This window comes from Schistocerca piceifrons, unplaced genomic scaffold (assembly GCF_021461385.2).
Source record: "Schistocerca piceifrons isolate TAMUIC-IGC-003096 unplaced genomic scaffold, iqSchPice1.1 HiC_scaffold_1542, whole genome shotgun sequence".
NCBI lineage: Eukaryota > Metazoa > Arthropoda > Insecta > Orthoptera > Acrididae > Schistocerca > Schistocerca piceifrons.
In genome coordinates, this window is record NW_025727394.1 from 166,824 (window position 1) to 190,172 (window position 23,349).

The window sequence follows — 23,349 nt, forward strand, 5'->3', positions numbered from 1 at the left end:
ATGCCTCTGACCTTCTTATTGATGATGAAACACAGATATTGCATCGGAATTAAATACAAAAGGCACAATGCCGACTTAAGTACAAGAAAACTGACTCTTCTTACTGTCTATGCTTTGAACCATTTCTGTGACACTAGTTACAGATTCCGATGCTTCACTTCAGGTTTACTGTGTCCCTCTGACCTTCTTATTGACGATGAAACACAGAAATTGCATCGGAATTTAATACAAAAGGCACAATGCCGACTTAAGTGCAAGAGAACTGACTCTTCTTACTGTCTATGTTTTGAACCATTCATGTGACACTAGTTATAGATTCCGATGCTTTGCTACAGGTTTACTGTATCCCTCTGACCTTCTTGTTGACGATGATACACATAAATTGCTTCGGAATTTAATACAAAAGGCACAATGCCGACTTAAGTACAAGAAAACTGACTCGTCTTACTGTCTATGCTTTGAACCATTCCTGTGACACTAGTTATAGATTCCGATGCTTCACTTCAGGTTTGCTGTATCCCTCTGACCACCTTATTGACGATGAAACACAGAAATTGCATCGGAATTAAATACAAAAGGCACAATGCCGAATTAAGTACTAGAAAACTGACTCTTCTTACTGTCTATGTTTGAACCATTCCTGTGACACTAGTTATAGATTCCGATGCTTCACTTCAGGTTTACTGTATCCCTCTGACCTTCTTATTGACGTTGAAACATAGAAATTGCATCGGAATTAAATAAAAAAGGCACAACGCCGACTTAAGTACAAGAAAACTGAATCTTCTTACTGTCTATATTTTGAACCATTCCTTTGACACTAGTTATAGATTCCGATGCTTCACTTCATGTTTACTGCATCCCTCTGACCTTCTTATTGACGATGAAACACAGACAATGCATCGGAATTAAATACAAAAAGCACAATGCAGACTTAAGTACAAGAAAAGTGACTCTTCTTACTGTCTATGTTTTGAACCATTCCTGTGACGCTAGTTATAAATTCTGCTGCTTCACTTCAGGTTTACTGTATCCTTCTCACCTTCTTCTTGACGATGAAACTCAGAAATTGCATCGGAGTTATATTAAAAAGCCACAATGCCGACTTAAGTACAAGGAAACTGACTCCTCTTACAGTCAATGGTTTGAACCATTCGTGTGACACTAGTTATAGATTCCGATGCTTCACTTCAGGTTTACTGTATCCCTCTTACATTCTTATCGACGATGAAACACAGAAAAAGCATCAGAATTAAATACAAAAAGCACAATGCAGACTTAAGTACAAGAAGACTGACTACACTTACGGTCTATGTTTTGAACCATTCGTGTGACACTAGTTATAGATTCCGATGCTTCACTTCAGGTTTACTGTATCCCTCTGACCTTCTTATTGACGATGAACACAGAAATTGCATCGGAATTAAATACAAAAGGCACAATGCCGACTTAAGTACAATAAAACTGACTCTTCTTACTGTCTATGTTATGAACCATTCCTGTGACACTAGTTATAGATTCCGATGCTTCACTTCAGGTTTACTGTGTTCCTCTGACCTTCTTATTGACGATGAAACACAGAAATTGCTTCGGAGTTAAATTCAAAAGGTACAATGCCGACTTAAGTACAAGAAAACTGACTCTTCTTACAGTCTATGTTTTGAACCATTCCTGTGACACTAGTCATAGTTTCCGATTCTTCACTTCAGGTTTACTGTATCCCTCTGACCATCTTATTGACGATGAAACACTGAAATTGCATCGGAATTAAATACAAAAGGCCCAATGCCGACTTAAGTACAAGAAACCTGATTCTTCTTACTGGCTATGTTTTGAACCATTCCTGTGACACTAGTTATAGATTCCGATGCTTCACTTCAGGTTCACTGTATCCCTCTGACCATCTTATTGACAATGAAACACTGAAATTGCATCGGAATTAAATACAAAGTGCACAATTCCGACTTAAGTACAAGAAAACTGACTCTTCTTACTGTCTATGTTTTGAACCATTCCTGTGACACTAGTAATAGATTCCGATGCTTCACTTCTGGTTTGCTGTATCCCTCTGACCTTCTTATTGACGATGAAACACAGAAATTGCATCGGAATTAAATACAAAAGGCAGATTGCCGACTTAATTACAAGAAAACTGACTCTTGTTACTGTCTATGCTTTCTACCATTCCTGTGACACTAGTTATGGATTCCAATGCTTCACTTCATGTTTACTGTATCCCTCTGACCTTCTTATTGACGATGAAACACAGAAATTGCATCGGAATTTAATACAAAAGGCACAATGCCGACTTAAGTACAAGAATAGTGACTCTTCTTACTGTCTATGTTTTGAACCATTCATGTGACACTAGTTATAAATTCCGATGCTTTACTACAGGTTTACTGTATCCCTCTGACCTTCTTGTTGACGATGATACACAGAAATTGAATCGGAATTAAATACAAAAGGCACAATGCCGACTTAAGTACAAGAAAACTGACTCTTCTTACTGTCTATGTTTTGAACCATTCCTGTGACACTAGTAATAGATTCCGATGCTTCACTTCTGGTTTGCTGTATCCCTCTGACCTTCTTATTGACGATGAAACACAGAAATTGCATCGGAATTAAATACAAAAGGCAGATTGCCGACTTAATTACAAGAAAACTGACTCTTGTTACTGTCTATGCTTTCTACCATTCCTGTGACACTAGTTATGGATTCCAATGCTTCACTTCATGTTTACTGTATCCCTCTGACCTTCTTATTGACGATGAAACACAGAAATTGCATCGGAATTTAATACAAAAGGCACAATGCCGACTTAAGTACAAGAATAGTGACTCTTCTTACTGTCTATGTTTTGAACCATTCATGTGACACTAGTTATAAATTCCGATGCTTTACTACAGGTTTACTGTATCCCTCTGACCTTCTTGTTGACGATGATACACAGAAATTGAATCGGAATTAAATACAAAAGGCACAATGCCGACTTAAGTACAAGAAAACTGACTCTTCTTACTGTCTATGCTTTGAACCGTTCCTGTGACACTAGTTATAGATTCCGATGCTTCACTTCAGGTTTACTGTATGCCTCTGACCTTCTTATTGACGATGAACACAGAAATTGCTTCGGAATTAAATACAAAAGGCACAATGCCGACTTAACTACAAGAAAACTGACTCTTCTTACTGTCTATGTTTGAACCATTCCTGTGACACTAGTTAAAGATTCCGATGCTTCACTTCAGGTTTACTGTATCCCTCTGAACTTCTTATTGACGATGAAACATAGAAATTGCATCGGAATTAAATACAAAAGGCACAATGCAGACTTAAGTACAAGAAAACTGACTCATCTTACTGTCTATGTTTTGAACCATTTCTGTGACACTAGTTATAGATTCTGCTGCTTCACTTCAGGTTTACTGTATCCCTCTGACCGTCTTCTTGACGATGAAACTCAGGAATTGCATCGGAGTTATATTCAAAAGGCACAATGCCGACATAAGGACAAGAAAACTGACTCTTCTTACTGTCTATGTTTTGAACCATTCCTGTGACACAAGTAATAGATTCCGATGCTTCACCTCAGGTTTACTGTATCCCTCTGACCTTCTTATTGACGATGACACAGAAATTGCATCGGAATTAAGCACAAAAGGCCGAATGCCGACTTAAGTACAAGAAAACTGATTCTTCTTACGGTCTATGTTTGCAACCATTCCTGTGACACTAGTTATGGATTACGATGCTTCACTTCATGTTTACTGTATCCATCTGACATTCTTATTGACGATGAAACACAGAAATTGCATCGGAATTTAATACAAAAGGCACAATGCCGACTTAAGTACAAGAAAACTGACTCTTCATACTGTCTATGTTTTGAACCATTCATGTGAAACTAGTTATAGATTCCGATGCTTTACTACAGGTTTACTGTATCCCTCTGACCTTCTTGTTGACGATGATACACAGAAATTGATTCGGAATTAAATACAAAAGGCACAATGCCGACTTAAGTACAAGAAAACTGACTCGTCTTACTGTCTATGCTTTGAACCATTCCTGTGACACTAGATTTAGATTCCGATGCTTCACCTCAGGTTTACTGTATCCCATTGACCTTCTTATTGACGATGAACACAGAAATTGCATCGGAATTAGATACAAAAGGCACAATGCCGACATCAGTACAAGAAAACTGACTCTTCTCACTGGCTATGATTTGAACCATTTCTGTGACACTAGTTATAGATTCCGATGCTACACTTCAGGTTTACTGTATCCCTCTGACCATCTTATTGACGATGAAACACAGAAATTGCATCGGAATTAAATACAAAAGGCACAATGCCGATTTAAGTACAAGAAAACTGACTCTTCTTACTGTCTATGTTTGAACCATTCCTGTGACACTAGTTATAGATTCCGATGCTTCACTTCAGGTTTACTGTATCCCTCCGACCTTCTTATTGACGATGAAACATAGAAATTGATCGGAATTAAATACAAAAGGCACAACGCCGTCTTAAGTACAAGAAAACTGACTCTTCTTACTGTCTATGTTTTGAACCATTCCTTTGACACTAGTTATAGATTCCGATGCTTCACTTCATGTTTACTGTATCCCTCTGACATTCTTATTGACGATGAAACACAGACAATGCATCGGAATTAAATACAAAAAGCACAATGCAGACTTAAGTACAAGAAAACTGACTCTTCTTACTGTCTATGCTTTGAAGCAGTCCTGTGTCACTAGTTATAGATTCTGCTGCTTCACGTCAGGTTTACTGTATCCCTCTGACCTTCTTCTTGACGATGAAACTCAGAAATTGCATCGGAGTTATATTCAAAAGGCACAATGCCGACTTAAGTACAAGAAAACTGACTCCTCTTACAGTCAATGGTTTGAACCATTCGTGTGACACTAGTTATAGATTCCGATGCTTCACTTCAGGTTTACTGTATCACTCTGACCTTCTTATTGACGATGAAACACTGAAATTGCATCGGAATTAAATACAAAAGGCACAATTCCGACTTATGTACAAGAAAACTGACTCTTCTTACTGTCTATGTTTTGAACCATTCCTGTGACACTAGTAATAGATTCCGATGTTCACTTCAGGTTTACTGTATCCCTCTGACCTTCTTATTGACGATGAAACACAGAAATTGCATCGGAATTAAATACAACAGGATCAATGCAGACTTAAGTACAAGAAAACTGACTCTTCTTACTGTCTATGTTTTGAACCATTTCTGTGACACTAGTTATAGATTCTGCTGCTTCACTTCAGGTTTACTGTATCCCTCTGACCGTCTTCTTGACAATGAAACTCAGAAATTGCATCGGAGTTATATTCAAAAGGCACAATGCCGACATAAGTACAAGAAAACTGACTCCTCTTACAGTCAGTGGTTTGACCATTCGTGTGACACTAAATATAGATTCTGATGCTTCACTTCAGTTTCACTGTATCCCTCTGACCATCTTATTGACGATGAAACACTGAAATTGCATCGGAATTAAATACAAAAGGCACAATGCCGACTTCAGTACAAGAAAACTGACTCTTCTCACTGGCTATGATTTGAACCATTTCTGTGACACTAGTTATAGATTCCGATGCTTCACTTCAGATTTACTGTATCCCTCCGACCTTCTAATTGACAATGAAACACAGAAATTTCATCGGAGTTAAATACAAAAGGCACAATTCCGACTTAAGTACAAGAAAACTGACTCTTCTTACTGTCTATGTTTTCAACCATTCCTGTGACACAAGTAATAGATTCCGATGCTTCACCTCAGGTTTACTGTATCCCTCTGACCTTCTTATTGACGATGACACAGAAATTGCATCGGAATTAAATACAAAAGGCAGAATGCCGACTTAAGTACAAGAAAACTGACTCTTCTTACGGTCTATGTTTACAACCATTCCTGTGACACTAGTTATGGATTCCGATGCTTCACTTCATGTTTACTGTATCCATCTGACATTCTTATTGACGATGAAACACAGAAATTGCTTCGGAATTTAATACAAAAGGCACAATGCCGACTTAAGTACAAGAAAACTGACTCTTCATACTGTCGATGTTTTGAACCATTCATGTGACTCTAGTTATAGATTCCGATGTTTTACTACAGGTTTACTGTATCCCTCTGACCTTCTTGTTGACGATGATACACAGAAATAGCTTCGGAATTAAATACAAAAGGCACAATGCCGACTTCAGTACAAGAAAACTGACTCTTCTTACATGGTATGTTTTGAACCATTCGTGTGACACTAGTTATAGATTCCGATGCTTCTCTTCAGGTTTACTGTATTCCTCTGACCTTCTTATTGACGATGAAACACAGAAATTGCTTCGGAATTAAATAAAAAAGGCACAATGCTGACTTAAGTACAAGGTAACTGACTCTTCTCACTGTCTGTGCTTTGAACCATTCCTGTGACGCTAGTTATAGATTCCGATGTTTCACTTCAGGTTTACTGTATCCCACTGTCCGTCTTATTGACAATGAAACACAGAAATTGCATCGGAATTAAATTCAAAAGGCACAATGCCGACTTAAGTACAAGAAAACAAACTCTTCTTACTGTCTATGTTTTGAACCATTCCTGTGACACTAGTCATAGATTCCGATGCTTCACTTCAGGTTTACTGTATGCCTCTGACCTTCTTATTGATGATGAAACACAGATATTGCATCGGAATTAAATACAAAAGGCACAATGCCGACTTAAGTACAAGAAAACTGACTCTTCTTACTGTCTATGCTTTGAACCATTTCTGTGACACTAGTTACAGATTCCGATGCTTCACTTCAGGTTTACTGTGTCCCTTTGACCTTCTTATTGACGATGAAACACAGAAATTGCATCGGAATTTAATACAAAAGGGACAATGCCGACTTAAGTGCAAGAGAACTGACTCTTCTTACTGTCTATGTTTTGAACCATTCATGTGACACTAGTTATAGATTCCGATGCTTTGCTACAGGTTTACTGTATCCTTCTGACCTTCTTGTTGACGATGATACACATAAATTGCTTCGGAATTTAATACAAAAGGCACAATGCCGACTTAAGTACAAGAAAACTGACTCGTCTTACTGTCTATGCTTTGAACCATTCCTGTGACACTAGTTATAGATTCCGATGCTTCACTTCAGGCTTGCTGTATCCCTCTGACCACCTTATTGACGATGAAACACAGAAATTGCATCGGAATTAAATACAAAAGGCACAATGCCGAATTAAGTACTAGAAAACTGACTCTTCTTACTGTCTATGTTTGAACCATTCCTGTGACACTAGTTATAGATTCCGATGCTTCACTTCAGGTTGACGGTATCCCTCTGACCTTCTTATTGACGTTGAAACATAGAAATTGCATCGGAATTAAATAAAAAAGGCACAACGCCGACTTAAGTACAAGAAAACTGACTCTTCTTACTGTCTATATTTTGAACCATTCCTTTGACACTAGTTATAGATTCCGATGCTTCACTTCATGTTTACTGCATCCCTCTGACCTTCTTATCGACGATGAAACACAGACAATGCATCGGAATTAAATACAAGAGGCACAATGCCGACTTAAGTACAAGAAAAGTGACTCTTCTTACTGTCTATGTTTTGAACCATTCCTGTGACGCTAGTTATAGATTCTGCTGCTTCACTTCAGGTTTACTGTATCCTTCTCACCTTCTTCTTGACGATGAAACTCAGAAATTGCATCGGAGTTATATTAAAAAGCCACAATGCCGACTTAAGTACAAGGAAACTGACTCCTCTTACTGTCAATGGTTTGAACCATTCGTGTGACACTAGTTATAGATTCCGATGCTTCACTTCAGGTTTACTGTATCCCTCTGACCATCTTATCGACGATGAACACAGAAAATGCATCGGAATTAAATACAAAAACACAATGCAGACTTAAGTACTGGAAGACTGACTACTTTTACGGTCTATGTTTTGAACCATTAGTGTGACACTAGTTATAGATTCCGATGCTTCACTTCAGGTTTACTGTATCCCTCTGACCTTCTTATTGACGATGAACACAGAAATTGCATCGGAATTAAATACAAAAGGCACAATGCCGACTTAAGTACAAGAAAACTGATTCTTCTTACTGTCTATGATTTGAACCATTCCTGTGACACTAGTTATAGATTAAGATGCTTCACTTCAGGTTTACTGTATTCCTCTGACATTCTAATTGACGATAAAACACAGAAATTGCATCGGAGTTAAATTAAAAAGGTACAATGCAGTCTTAAGTACAAGAAAAGTGACTCTTCTTACTGTCTATGCTTTGAACCATTGCTGTGACACTAGTTATAGATTCCGATGCTTCACTTCAGGTTTACTGTAACCCCCTGACCTTCTTGTTGACGATGAAACATAGAAATTGCATCAGAATTAAATACAAAAGGCACAACGCCGACTTAAGTACAAGAAAACTGACTCTTCTTACTGTCTATGATTTGAACCATTCCTGTGACACTAGTTATAGATTAAGATGCTTCACTTCAGGTTTACTGTATTCCTCTGACATTCTTAATGACGATGAAACACAGAAATTGCATCGGAGTTAAATTCAAAAGGTACAATGCAGACTTAAGTACAAGAAAACTGACTCTTCTTACTGTCTATGTTTTGAACCATTCCTGTGACACTAGTTATAGATTCTGCTGCTTCACTTCAGGTTTACTGTATCCCTCTGACCTTCTTCTTCACGATGAAACTCAGAAATTGCATCCGAGTTATATTAAAAAGCCACAATGCCGACTTAAGTACAAGAAAACTGACTCCTCTTACCGTCAATGGTTTGAACCATTCGTGTGACACTAGTTATAGATTCCGATGCTTCACTTCAGGTTTACTGTATCACTCTGACCTTCTTATCGACGATGAAACACAGAGAATGCATCGGAATTAAATACAAAAAGCACAATGCAGACTTAAGTACAAGAAGACTGACTCCTCTTACGGTCTATGTTTTCAACCATTCGTGTGACACTAGTTATAGATTCCGATGCTTCACTTCAGGTTTACTGTATCCCTCTGACCTTCTTATTGACGATGAACACAGAAATTGCATCGGAATTAAATACAAAAGGCACAATGCCGACTTAAGTACAAGAAAACTGACTCTTCTTTCTGTCTATGTTTTGAACCATTCGTGTGACACTAGTTATAGATTCCGATGCTTCTCTTCAGGTTTACTGTATTCCTCTGACCTTCTTATTGACGATGAAACACAGAAATTGCTTCGGAATTAAATAAAAAAGGCACAATGCCGACTTAAGTACTAGGTAACTGACTCTTCTTACTGTCTATGTTTTGAACCATACCTGTGACGCTACTTATAGATTCCGATGTTTCACTTCAGGTTTACTGTATCCCACTGACCGTCTTATTGACGATGAAACACAGAAATTGCATCGGAATTAAATACAAAATGCACAATGCCGACTTCAGTACAAGAAAACTGACTCTTCTTACTGTCTATGTTTGAACAATTCCTGTGACACTAGTTATAGATTCCGATGCTTCACTTCAGGCTTACTGTATCCCTATGACCTTCTTCTTGACGTTGAAACATAGAAATTGCATCGGAACTAAATAAAAAAAGCACAACGCCGACTTAAGTACAAGAAAACTGACTCTTCTTACTGTCTATATTTTGAACCATTCCTTTGACACTAGTTATAGATTCCGATGCTTCACTTCATGTTTACTGCATCCCTCTGACCTTCTTATTGACGATGAAACACAGACAATGCATCGGAATTAAATACAAAAGGCACAATGCCGACTTAAGTACAAGAAAACAAACTCTTCTTACAGTCTATGTTTTGAACCATTCCTGTGACACTAGTCATAGATTCCGATGCGTCACTTCAGGTTTACTGTATCCCTCTGACCTTCTTATTGATGATGAAACACAGATATTGCATCGGAATTAAATACAAAAGGCACAATGCCGACTTAAGTACAAGAAAACTGACTCTTCTTACTGTCTATGCTTTGAACCATTCCTGTGACACTAGTTACAGATTCCGAGGCTTCACTTCAGGTTTACTGTATCCCTCTGACCTTCTTATTGACGATGAAACACAGAAATTGCATCGGAATTTAATACAAAAGGCACAATGCCGACTTAAGTACAAGAAAACTGACTCTTCTTACTGTCTATGTTTTGAACCATTCATGTGACACTAGCTATAGATTCCGATGCTTTGCTACAGGTTTACTGTATCCCTCTGACCTTCTTGTTGACGATGATACACATAAATTGCTTCGGAATTAAATACAAAAGGCACAATGCCGACTTAAGTACAAGAAAACTGACTCTTCTTACTGTCTATGATTTGAACCATTCCTGTGACCATAGTTATAGATTCCGATGCTTCACTTCAGGTTTGCTGTATCCCTCTGACCACCTTATTGACGATGAAACACTGAAATTGCATCGGAATTAAATACAAAAGGCACAATGCCGTTAAGTACAAGAAAACTGACTCTTCTTACTGTCTATGTTTGAACCATTCCTGTGACACTAGTTATAGATTCCGATGCTTCACTTCCGGTTTACTGTATCTCTCTGACCTTCTTCTTGACGTTGAAACTTAGAAATTGCATCGGAATTAAATAAAAAAGGCACAACGCCGACTTAAGTACAAGAAAACTGACTCTTCTTACTGTCTATATTTTGAACCATTCCTTTGACACTAGTTATAGATTCCGATGCTTCACTTCATGTTTACTGCATCCCTCTGACCTTCTTATTGACGATGAAACATAGACAATGCATCGGAATTAAATACAAAAAGCACAATGCAGACTTAAGTACAAGAAAAGTGACTCTTCTTACTGTCTATGTTTTGAACCATTCCTGTGACACTAGTTATAGATTCTGCTGCTTCACTTCAGGTTTACTGTATCCCTCTCACCTTCTTCTTGACGATGAAACTCAGAAATTGTATCGGAGTTATATTAAAAAGCCACAATGCCGACTTAAGTACAAGAAAACTGACTCCTCTTACAGTCAATGGTTTGAACGATTCGTGTGACACTAGTTATAGATTCCGATGCTTCACTTTAGGTTTACTGTATCCCTCTGACCATCTTATCGACGATGAAACACAGAAAATGCATCGGAATTAAATACAAAAACACAATGCAGACTTAAGTACTAGAAGACTGACTACTCTTATGGTCTATGCTTTGAACCATTAGTGTGACACTAGTTATAGATTCCGTTGCTTCACTTCTGGTTTACTGTATCCCTCTGACCTTCTTATTGACGATGAACACAGAAATTGCATCGGAATTAAATACAAAAGGCACAATGCCGACTTAAGTACAAGAAAACTGATTCTTCTTACTGTCTATGATTTGAACCATTCCTGTGACACTAGTTATAGATTAAGATGCTTCACTTCAGGTTTACTGTATTCCTCTGAACTTCTTATTGACGATGAAACACAGAAATTGCATCCGAGTTAAATTGAAAAGGTACAATGCAGACTTAAGTACAAGAAAAGTGACTCTTCTTACTGTCTATGTTTTGAACCATTCCTGTGACACTAGTTATAGATTCTGCTGCTTCACTTCAGGTTTACTGTATCCCTCTCACCTTCTTCTTGACGATGAAACTCAGAAATTGCATCGGAGTTATATCAAAAAGCCACAATGCCGACTTAAGTAAAAGAAAACTGACTCCTCTTACAGTCAATGGTTTGAACCATTCGTGTGACACCAGTTATAGATTCCGATGCTTCACTTCAGGTTTACTGTATCCCTCTGACCATCTTATTGACGATGAAACACAGAAATTGCATTGGAATTAAATACAAAAGGCACAATGCCGATTTAAGTACAAGAAAACTGACTCTTCTTACTGTCTATGTTTGAACCATTCCTGTGACACTAGTTATAGATTCCGATGCTTCACTTCATGTTTACTGTATCCCTCTGACCTTCTTATTGAGGATGAAACATAGAAATTGCATCGGAATTAAATACAAAAGGCACAACGCCGACTTAAGTACAAGGAAACTGACTCTTCTAACTGTCTATGTTTTTAACCATTCCTTTGACACTAGTTATAGATTCCGATGCCTCACTTCATGTTTACTGTATCCCTCTGACCTTCTTATTGACGATGAAACACAGACAATGCATCGGAATTAAATACAAAAAGCACAATGCAGACTTAAGTACAAGAAAACTGACTCTTCTTACTGTCTATGTTTTGAACCATTCCTGCGACACTAGTTATAGATTCTGCTGCTTCACTTCAGGTTTACTGTATCCCTCTGACCTTCTTCTTGACGATGAAACTCAGAAATTGCATCGGGGTTACATTCAAAAGGCACAATGCCGACTTAAGTACAAGAAAACTGACTCCTCTTACAGTCAATAGTTTGAACCATTCGTGTGACACTAGTTATAGATTACGATGCTTCACTTCAGGTTTACTGTATCACTCTGACCTTCTTATCGACGATGAAGCACGGAAAATGCATCGGAATTAAATACAAAAAGCACAATGCAGACTTAAGTACAAGAAGACTGACTCCTCTTACGGTCTATGTTTTGAACCATTCGTGTGACACTAGTTATAGATTCCGATGCTTCACTTCAGGTTTACTGTATCCCTCTGACCTTCTTATTGACGATGAACACAGAAACTGCATCGGAATTAAATACAAAAGGCACAATGCCGACTTAAGTACAAGAAAACTGACTCTTCTTACTGTCTATGTTTTGAACCATTCCTGTGACACTAGTTATAGATTCCGATGCTTCACTTCAGGTTTACTGTATCCCTCTGACCTTCTTATTGACAATGAAACACAGAAATTGCATCGGAGTTAAATTCAAAAGGTACAATGCCTACTTAAGTACAAGAAAACTGACTCTTCTTACAGAGTATGTTTTGAACCATTCGTGTGACACTAGTTATAGATTCCGATGCTTCTCTTCAGGTTTACTGTATTCCTCTGACCTTCTTATTGACGATGAAACACTGAAATTGCTTCGGAATTAAATAAAAAAGGCACAATGCCAACTTAAGTACAAGGTAACTGACTCTTCCTACTGTCTGTGCTTTGAACCATTCCTGTGACGCTAGTTATAGATTCCGATGTTTCACTTCAGGTTTACTGTATCCCACTAACCGTCTGATTGACGATGAAACACAGAAATTGCATCCGAATTAAATACAAAAGGCACAATGCCGACTTAAGTACAAGAAAACAAACTCTTCTAACAGTCTATGTTTTGAACCATTCCTGTGACACTAGTCATAGATTCCGATGCTTCACTTCAGGTTTACCGTATCCCTCTGACCTTCTTATTGATGATGAAACACAGATATTGCATCGGAATTAAATTTAAAAGGCACAATGCCGACTTAAGTACAAGAAAACTGACTCTTCTTACTGTCTATGCTTTGAACCATTCCTGTGACACTAGTTATAGATTCCGATGCTTCACTTCATGTTTACTGTATCCCTCTGACCTTCTTATTGACGATGAAAGACAGACAATGCATCGGAATTAAATACATAAAGCACAATGCAGTCTTAAGTACAAGAAAACTGACTCTACTTACTGTCTATGTTTTGAACCATTCCTGTGACACTAGTTATAGATTCTGCTGCTTCACTTCAGGTTTACTGTATCCCTCTGACTTTCTTCTTGACGATGAAACTCAGAAATTGCTTCGGAGTTATATTAAAAAGCCACAATGCCGACTTAAGTAAAAGAAAACTGACTCCTCTTACAGTCAATGGTTTGAACCATTCGTGTGACACTAGTTATAGATTCGGTTGCTTCACTTCAGGTTTACTGTATCCCTCTGACCCTCTTATCAACGATGAAACACAGAAAATGCATCGGAATTAAATACAAAAAGCACAATGCAGACTTAAGTACAAGAGGACTGACTCCTCTTACGGTCTATGTTTTGAACCATTCGTGTGACACTAGTTATAGATTCCGATGCTTTACTTCAGGTTTACTGTATCCCTCTGACCTTCTTATTGACGATGAACACCGTAATTGCATCGGAATTAAATACAAAAGGCACAATGCCGACTTAAGTACAAGAAAACTGACTCTTCTTACTGTCTATGCTTTGAACCATTCCTGTGACACTAGTTACAGATTCCGATGCTTCACTTCAGGTTTACTGTATCCCTCTGTTCTTCTTATTGACGATGAAACACAGAAATTGCATCGGAATTTAATACAAAAGGCACAATGCCGACTTAAGTACAAGAAAACTGACTCTTCTTACTGTCTATGCTTTGAACCGTTCATGTGACACTAAATATAGATTCCGATGCTTTGCTACAGGTTTACTGTATCTCTCTGACCTTCTTGTTGACGATGATACACATAAATTGCTTCGGAATTAAATACAAAAGGCACAATGCCGACTTAAGTACAAGAAAACTGACTCGTCTTACAGTCTATGCATTGAACCATTCCTGTGACACTAGTTATAGATTCCGATGCTTCACTTCAGGTTTGCTGTATCCCTCTGACCACCTTATTGACGATGAAACACAGAAATTGCATCGGAATTAAATACAATAGGCACAATGCCGACTTAAGTACAAGAAAACTGACTCTTCTTACTGTCTATGTTTGAACCATTCCTGTGACACTAGTTATAGATTCCGATGCTTCACTTCAGATTTACTGTATCCCTCTGACCTTCTTCTTGACGTTTAAACATAGAAATTGCATCGGAATTAAATAAAAAAGGCACAACGCCGACTTAAGTACAAGAAAACTGACTCTTCTTGCTGTCTATATTTTGAACCATTCCTTTGACACTAGTTATAGATTCTGATGCTTCACTTCATGTTTACTGCATCCCTCTGACCTTCATATTGACGATGAAACACAGACAATGCATCGGAAATAAATACAAAAAGCACAATGCAGACTTAAGTACAAGAATAGTGACTCTTCTTACTGTCTATGTTTTGAACCATTCCTGTGACACTAGTTATAGATTCTGCTGCTTCACTTCAGGTTTACTGTATCCCTCTGACCTTCTTCTTGACGATGAAACTCAGAAATTGCATCGGAGTTATATTAAAAAGCCACAATGCCGACTTAAGTAAAAGAAAACTGACTCCTCTTACAGTCAGTGGTTTGAACCATTCGTGTGACACTAGTTATAGATTCGGTTGCTTCACTTCAGGTTTACTGTATCCCTCTGACCTTCTTATCAACGATGAAACACCGAGAATGCATCGGAATTAAATACAAAAAGCACAATGCAGACTTAAGTACTAGAGGACTGACTCCTCTTACGGTCTATGTTTTGAACCATTCGTGTGACACTAGTTATAGATTCCGATGCTTCACTTCAGGTTTACTGTATCCCTCTGACCTTCTTATTGACGATGAACACCGAAATTGCATCGGAATTAAATACAAATGGCACAATGCCGACTTAAGTACAAGAAAACTGACTCTTCTTACTGACTATGTTTTGAACCATTCCTGTGACACTAGTTATAGATTCCGATGCTTCATTTGAGGTTTACTGTAATCCTCTGGCCTTCTTGTTGACGATGAAACACAGAAATTGCATCGGAGTTAAATTCAAAAGGTACAATGCCGACTTAAGTACAAGAAAACTGACTCGTCTTACAGTCTATGCTTTGAACCATTCATGTGACACTAGTTATAGATTCCGATGCTTTACTACAGGTTTACTGTATCCCTCTGACCTTCTTGTTGACTATGATACACAGATATTGCTTCTGAATTAAATACAAAAGGCACAATGCCGACTTAAGTACAAGAAAACGGACTCTTCTTAATGTCTATGCTTTGAACCGTTCCTGTGACACTAGATTTAGATTCCGATGCTTCACTTCAGGTTTACTGTATCCCTCACACCTTCTTATTGACGATGAAACACAGAAAATGCATCGGAATTAAATACAAAAAGCACAATGCAGACTTAAGTAAAAGAAAACTGACTCCACTTTCAGTCTATGTTTTGAACCATTCCTGTGACACTAGTTATAGATTCCGATGCTTCACTTCAGGTTTACTGTATCCCTCTGACCTTCTTATTGACGATGAAACACAGACAATGCATCGGAATTAAATACAAAAAGCACAATGCAGACTTAAGTACAAGAAAACTGACTCTTCTTACTGTCTATGCTTTGAACCATTCCTTTGACACTAGTTATAGATTCCGATGCTTCACTTCATGTTTACTGTATCCCTCTGACCTTCTTATTGACGATAAAACACAGACAATGCATCGGAATTAAATACAAGAAGCACAATGCAGACTTAAGTACAAGAAAACTGACTCTTCTTACTGTCTATGATTTGAACCATTTCTATGGCACTAGTTATAGATTCTGCAGCTTCACTTCAGGTTTACTGTATCCCTCTGACCTTCTTCTTGACGATCAAACTCAGGAATTGCATCCGAGTTATATTCAAAAGGCACAACGCTGACTTAAGTACAAGAAAACTGACTCCTCTTACGGTCTATGATTTGAACCATTCGTGTGACACTAGTTATAGATTCCGATGCTTCACTTCAGGTTTACTGTATCCCTCTGACCTTCTTATTGACGATGAACACCGAAATTGCATCGGAATTAAATACAAAAGGCACAATGCCGACTTATGTACAAGAAAACTGACTCTTCTTACTGTCTATGTATTGAGCCATTCGTGTGACACTAGTTATAGATTCCGATGCTTCACTTCAGGTTTACTGTATCCCTCCGACCTTCTTATTGACGATGAAACACAGATATTGCATCGGAATTAAATACAAAAGGCACAATGTCGACTTAAGTACAAGAAAACTGACTCTTCTTACTGTCTATGTTTTGAACCATTCCTGTGACACTAGTTATAGATTCCGATGCTTCACTTCATGTTTACTGTATCCCTCTGACCTTCTTATTGACGATAAAACACAGACAATGCATCGGAATTAAATACAAGAAGCACAATGCAGACTTAAGTACAAGAAAACTGACTCTTCTTACTGTCTATGATTTGAACCATTTCTGTGGCACTAGTTATAGATTCTGCAGCTTCACTTCAGGTTTACTGTATCCCTCTGACCTTCTTCTTGACGATGAAACTCAGGAATTGCATCCGAGTTATATTAAAAAGCCACAATGCCGACTTAAGTAAAAGAAAACTGACTCCTCTGACAGTCAGTGGTTTGAACCATTCGTGTGACACTAGTTATAGATTCGGTTGCTTCACTTCAGGTTTACTGTATCCCTCTGACCTTCTTATCAACGATGAAACACAGAAAATGCATCGGAATTAAATACAAAAAGCACAATGCAGACTTAAGTACTAGAGGACTGACTCCTCTTACGGTCTATGTTTTGAACCATTCGTGTGACACTAGTTATAGATTCCGATGCTTCACTTCAGGTTTACTGTATCCCTCTGACCTTCTTATTGACGATGAACACCGAAATTGCATCGGAATTAAATACAAATGGCACAATGCCGACTTAAGTACAAGAAAACTGACTCTTCTTACTGTCTATGTTTTGAACCATTCCTGTGACACTAGTTATAGATTCCGATGCTTCATTTGAGGTTTACTGTAATCCTCTGGCCTTCTTGTTGACGATGAAACACAGAAATTGCATCGGAGTTAAATTCAAAAGGTACAATGCCGACTTAAGTACAAGAAAACTGACTCGTCTTACAGTCTATGCTTTGAACTATTCATGTGACACTAGTTATAGATTCCGATGCTTTACTACAGGTTTACTGTATCCCTCTGACCTTCTTGTTGACTATGATACACAGATATTGCTTCTGAATTAAATACAAAAGGCACAATGCCGACTTATGTACAAGAAAACTGACTCTTCTTAATGTCTATGCTTTGAACCGTTCCTGTGACACTAGATTTAGATTCCGATGCCTCACTTCAGGTTTACTGTATCCCTCTGACCTTCTTATTGACGATGAAACACAGAAATTGCATTGGAATTAAATACAAAAGGCACAATGCCGATTTAAGTACAAGAAAACTGACTCTTCTTACTGTCTATGTTTGAACCATTCCTGTGACACTAGTTATAGATTCCGATGCTTCACTTCATGTTTACTGTATCCCTCTGACCTTCTTATTGAGGATGAAACATAGAAATTGCATCGGAATTAAATACAAAAGGCACAACGCCGACTTAAGTACAAGAAAACTGACTCTTCTAACTGTCTATGTTTTTAACCATTCCTTTGACACTAGTTATAGATTCCGATGCCTCACTTCATGTTTACTGTATCCCTCTGACCTTCTTATTGACGATGAAACACAGACAATGCATCGGAATTAAATACAAAAAGCACAATGCAGACTTAAGTACAAGAAAACTGACTCTTCTTACTGTCTATGTTTTGAACCATTCCTGCGACACTAGTTATAGATTCTGCTGCTTCACTTCAGGTTTACTGTATCCCTCTGACCTTCTTCTTGACGATGAAACTCAGAAATTGCATCGGGGTTACATTCAAAAGGCACAATGCCGACTTAAGTACAAGAAAACTGACTCCTCTTACAGTCAATAGTTTGAACCATTCGTGTGACACTAGTTATAGATTACGATGCTTCACTTCAGGTTTACTGTATCACTCTGACCTTCTTATCGACGATGAAGCACGGAAAATGCATCGGAATTAAATACAAAAAGCACAATGCAGACTTAAGTACAAGAAGACTGACTCCTCTTACGGTCTATGTTTTGAACCATTCGTGTGACACTAGTTATAGATTCCGATGCTTCACTTCAGGTTTACTGTATCCCTCTGACCTTCTTATTGACGATGAACACAGAAACTGCATCGGAATTAAATACAAAAGGCACAATGCCGACTTAAGTACAAGAAAACTGACTCTTCTTACTGTCTATGTTTTGAACCATTCCTGTGACACTAGTTATAGATTCCGATGCTTCACTTCAGGTTTACTGTATCCCTCTGACCTTCTTATTGACAATGAAACACAGAAATTGCATCGGAGTTAAATTCAAAAGGTACAATGCCTACTTAAGTACAAGAAAACTGACTCTTCTTACAGAGTATGTTTTGAACCATTCGTGTGACACTAGTTATAGATTCCGATGCTTCTCTTCAGGTTTACTGTATTCCTCTGACCTTCTTATTGACGATGAAACACTGAAATTGCTTCGGAATTAAATAAAAAAGGCACAATGCCAACTTAAGTACAAGGTAACTGACTCTTCCTACTGTCTGTGCTTTGAACCATTCCTGTGACGCTAGTTATAGATTCCGATGTTTCACTTCAGGTTTACTGTATCCCACTAACCGTCTGATTGACGATGAAACACAGAAATTGCATCCGAATTAAATACAAAAGGCACAATGCCGACTTAAGTACAAGAAAACAAACTCTTCTAACAGTCTATGTTTTGAACCATTCCTGTGACACTAGTCATAGATTCCGATGCTTCACTTCAGGTTTACCGTATCCCTCTGACCTTCTTATTGATGATGAAACACAGATATTGCATCGGAATTAAATTTAAAAGGCACAATGCCGACTTAAGTACAAGAAAACTGACTCTTCTTACTGTCTATGCTTTGAACCATTCCTGTGACACTAGTTATAGATTCCGATGCTTCACTTCATGTTTACTGTATCCCTCTGACCTTCTTATTGACGATGAAAGACAGACAATGCATCGGAATTAAATACATAAAGCACAATGCAGTCTTAAGTACAAGAAAACTGACTCTACTTACTGTCTATGTTTTGAACCATTCCTGTGACACTAGTTATAGATTCTGCTGCTTCACTTCAGGTTTACTGTATCCCTCTGACTTTCTTCTTGACGATGAAACTCAGAAATTGCTTCGGAGTTATATTAAAAAGCCACAATGCCGACTTAAGTAAAAGAAAACTGACTCCTCTTACAGTCAATGGTTTGAACCATTCGTGTGACACTAGTTATAGATTCGGTTGCTTCACTTCAGGTTTACTGTATCCCTCTGACCCTCTTATCAACGATGAAACACAGAAAATGCATCGGAATTAAATACAAAAAGCACAATGCAGACTTAAGTACAAGAGGACTGACTCCTCTTACGGTCTATGTTTTGAACCATTCGTGTGACACTAGTTATAGATTCCGATGCTTTACTTCAGGTTTACTGTATCCCTCTGACCTTCTTATTGACGATGAACACCGTAATTGCATCGGAATTAAATACAAAAGGCACAATGCCGACTTAAGTACAAGAAAACTGACTCTTCTTACTGTCTATGCTTTGAACCATTCCTGTGACACTAGTTACAGATTCCGATGCTTCACTTCAGGTTTACTGTATCCCTCTGTTCTTCTTATTGACGATGAAACACAGAAATTGCATCGGAATTTAATACAAAAGGCACAATGCCGACTTAAGTACAAGAAAACTGACTCTTCTTACTGTCTATGCTTTGAACCGTTCATGTGACACTAAATATAGATTCCGATGCTTTGCTACAGGTTTACTGTATCTCTCTGACCTTCTTGTTGACGATGATACACATAAATTGCTTCGGAATTAAATACAAAAGGCACAATGCCGACTTAAGTACAAGAAAACTGACTCGTCTTACAGTCTATGCATTGAACCATTCCTGTGACACTAGTTATAGATTCCGATGCTTCACTTCAGGTTTGCTGTATCCCTCTGACCACCTTATTGACGATGAAACACAGAAATTGCATCGGAATTAAATACAATAGGCACAATGCCGACTTAAGTACAAGAAAACTGACTCTTCTTACTGTCTATGTTTGAACCATTCCTGTGACACTAGTTATAGATTCCGATGCTTCACTTCAGATTTACTGTATCCCTCTGACCTTCTTCTTGACGTTTAAACATAGAAATTGCATCGGAATTAAATAAAAAAGGCACAACGCCGACTTAAGTACAAGAAAACTGACTCTTCTTGCTGTCTATATTTTGAACCATTCCTTTGACACTAGTTATAGATTCTGATGCTTCACTTCATGTTTACTGCATCCCTCTGACCTTCTTATTGACGATGAAACACAGACAATGCATCGGAAATAAATACAAAAAGCACAATGCAGACTTAAGTACAAGAATAGTGACTCTTCTTACTGTCTATGTTTTGAACCATTCCTGTGACACTAGTTATAGATTCTGCTGCTTCACTTCAGGTTTACTGTATCCCTCTGACCTTCTTCTTGACGATGAAACTCAGAAATTGCATCGGAGTTATATTAAAAAGCCACAATGCCGACTTAAGTAAAAGAAAACTGACTCCTCTTACAGTCAGTGGTTTGAACCATTCGTGTGACACTAGTTATAGATTCGGTTGCTTCACTTCAGGTTTACTGTATCCCTCTGACCTTCTTATCAACGATGAAACACCGAGAATGCATCGGAATTAAATACAAAAAGCACAATGCAGACTTAAGTACTAGAGGACTGACTCCTCTTACGGTCTATGTTTTGAACCATTCGTGTGACACTAGTTATAGATTCCGATGCTTCACTTCAGGTTTACTGTATCCCTCTGACCTTCTTATTGACGATGAACACCGAAATTGCATCGGAATTAAATACAAATGGCACAATGCCGACTTAAGTACAAGAAAACTGACTCTTCTTACTGACTATGTTTTGAACCATTCCTGTGACACTAGTTATAGATTCCGATGCTTCATTTGAGGTTTACTGTAATCCTCTGGCCTTCTTGTTGACGATGAAACACAGAAATTGCATCGGAGTTAAATTCAAAAGGTACAATGCCGACTTAAGTACAAGAAAACTGACTCGTCTTACAGTCTATGCTTTGAACCATTCATGTGACACTAGTTATAGATTCCGATGCTTTACTACAGGTTTACTGTATCCCTCTGACCTTCTTGTTGACTATGATACACAGATATTGCTTCTGAATTAAATACAAAAGGCACAATGCCGACTTAAGTACAAGAAAACGGACTCTTCTTAATGTCTATGCTTTGAACCGTTCCTGTGACACTAGATTTAGATTCCGATGCTTCACTTCAGGTTTACTGTATCCCTCACACCTTCTTATTGACGATGAAACACAGAAAATGCATCGGAATTAAATACAAAAAGCACAATGCAGACTTAAGTAAAAGAAAACTGACTCCACTTTCAGTCTATGTTTTGAACCATTCCTGTGACACTAGTTATAGATTCCGATGCTTCACTTCAGGTTTACTGTATCCCTCTGACCTTCTTATTGACGATGAAACACAGACAATGCATCGGAATTAAATACAAAAAGCACAATGCAGACTTAAGTACAAGAAAACTGACTCTTCTTACTGTCTATGCTTTGAACCATTCCTTTGACACTAGTTATAGATTCCGATGCTTCACTTCATGTTTACTGTATCCCTCTGACCTTCTTATTGACGATAAAACACAGACAATGCATCGGAATTAAATACAAGAAGCACAATGCAGACTTAAGTACAAGAAAACTGACTCTTCTTACTGTCTATGATTTGAACCATTTCTATGGCACTAGTTATAGATTCTGCAGCTTCACTTCAGGTTTACTGTATCCCTCTGACCTTCTTCTTGACGATCAAACTCAGGAATTGCATCCGAGTTATATTCAAAAGGCACAACGCTGACTTAAGTACAAGAAAACTGACTCCTCTTACGGTCTATGATTTGAACCATTCGTGTGACACTAGTTATAGATTCCGATGCTTCACTTCAGGTTTACTGTATCCCTCTGACCTTCTTATTGACGATGAACACCGAAATTGCATCGGAATTAAATACAAAAGGCACAATGCCGACTTATGTACAAGAAAACTGACTCTTCTTACTGTCTATGTATTGAGCCATTCGTGTGACACTAGTTATAGATTCCGATGCTTCACTTCAGGTTTACTGTATCCCTCCGACCTTCTTATTGACGATGAAACACAGATATTGCATCGGAATTAAATACAAAAGGCACAATGTCGACTTAAGTACAAGAAAACTGACTCTTCTTACTGTCTATGTTTTGAACCATTCCTGTGACACTAGTTATAGATTCCGATGCTTCACTTCATGTTTACTGTATCCCTCTGACCTTCTTATTGACGATAAAACACAGACAATGCATCGGAATTAAATACAAGAAGCACAATGCAGACTTAAGTACAAGAAAACTGACTCTTCTTACTGTCTATGATTTGAACCATTTCTGTGGCACTAGTTATAGATTCTGCAGCTTCACTTCAGGTT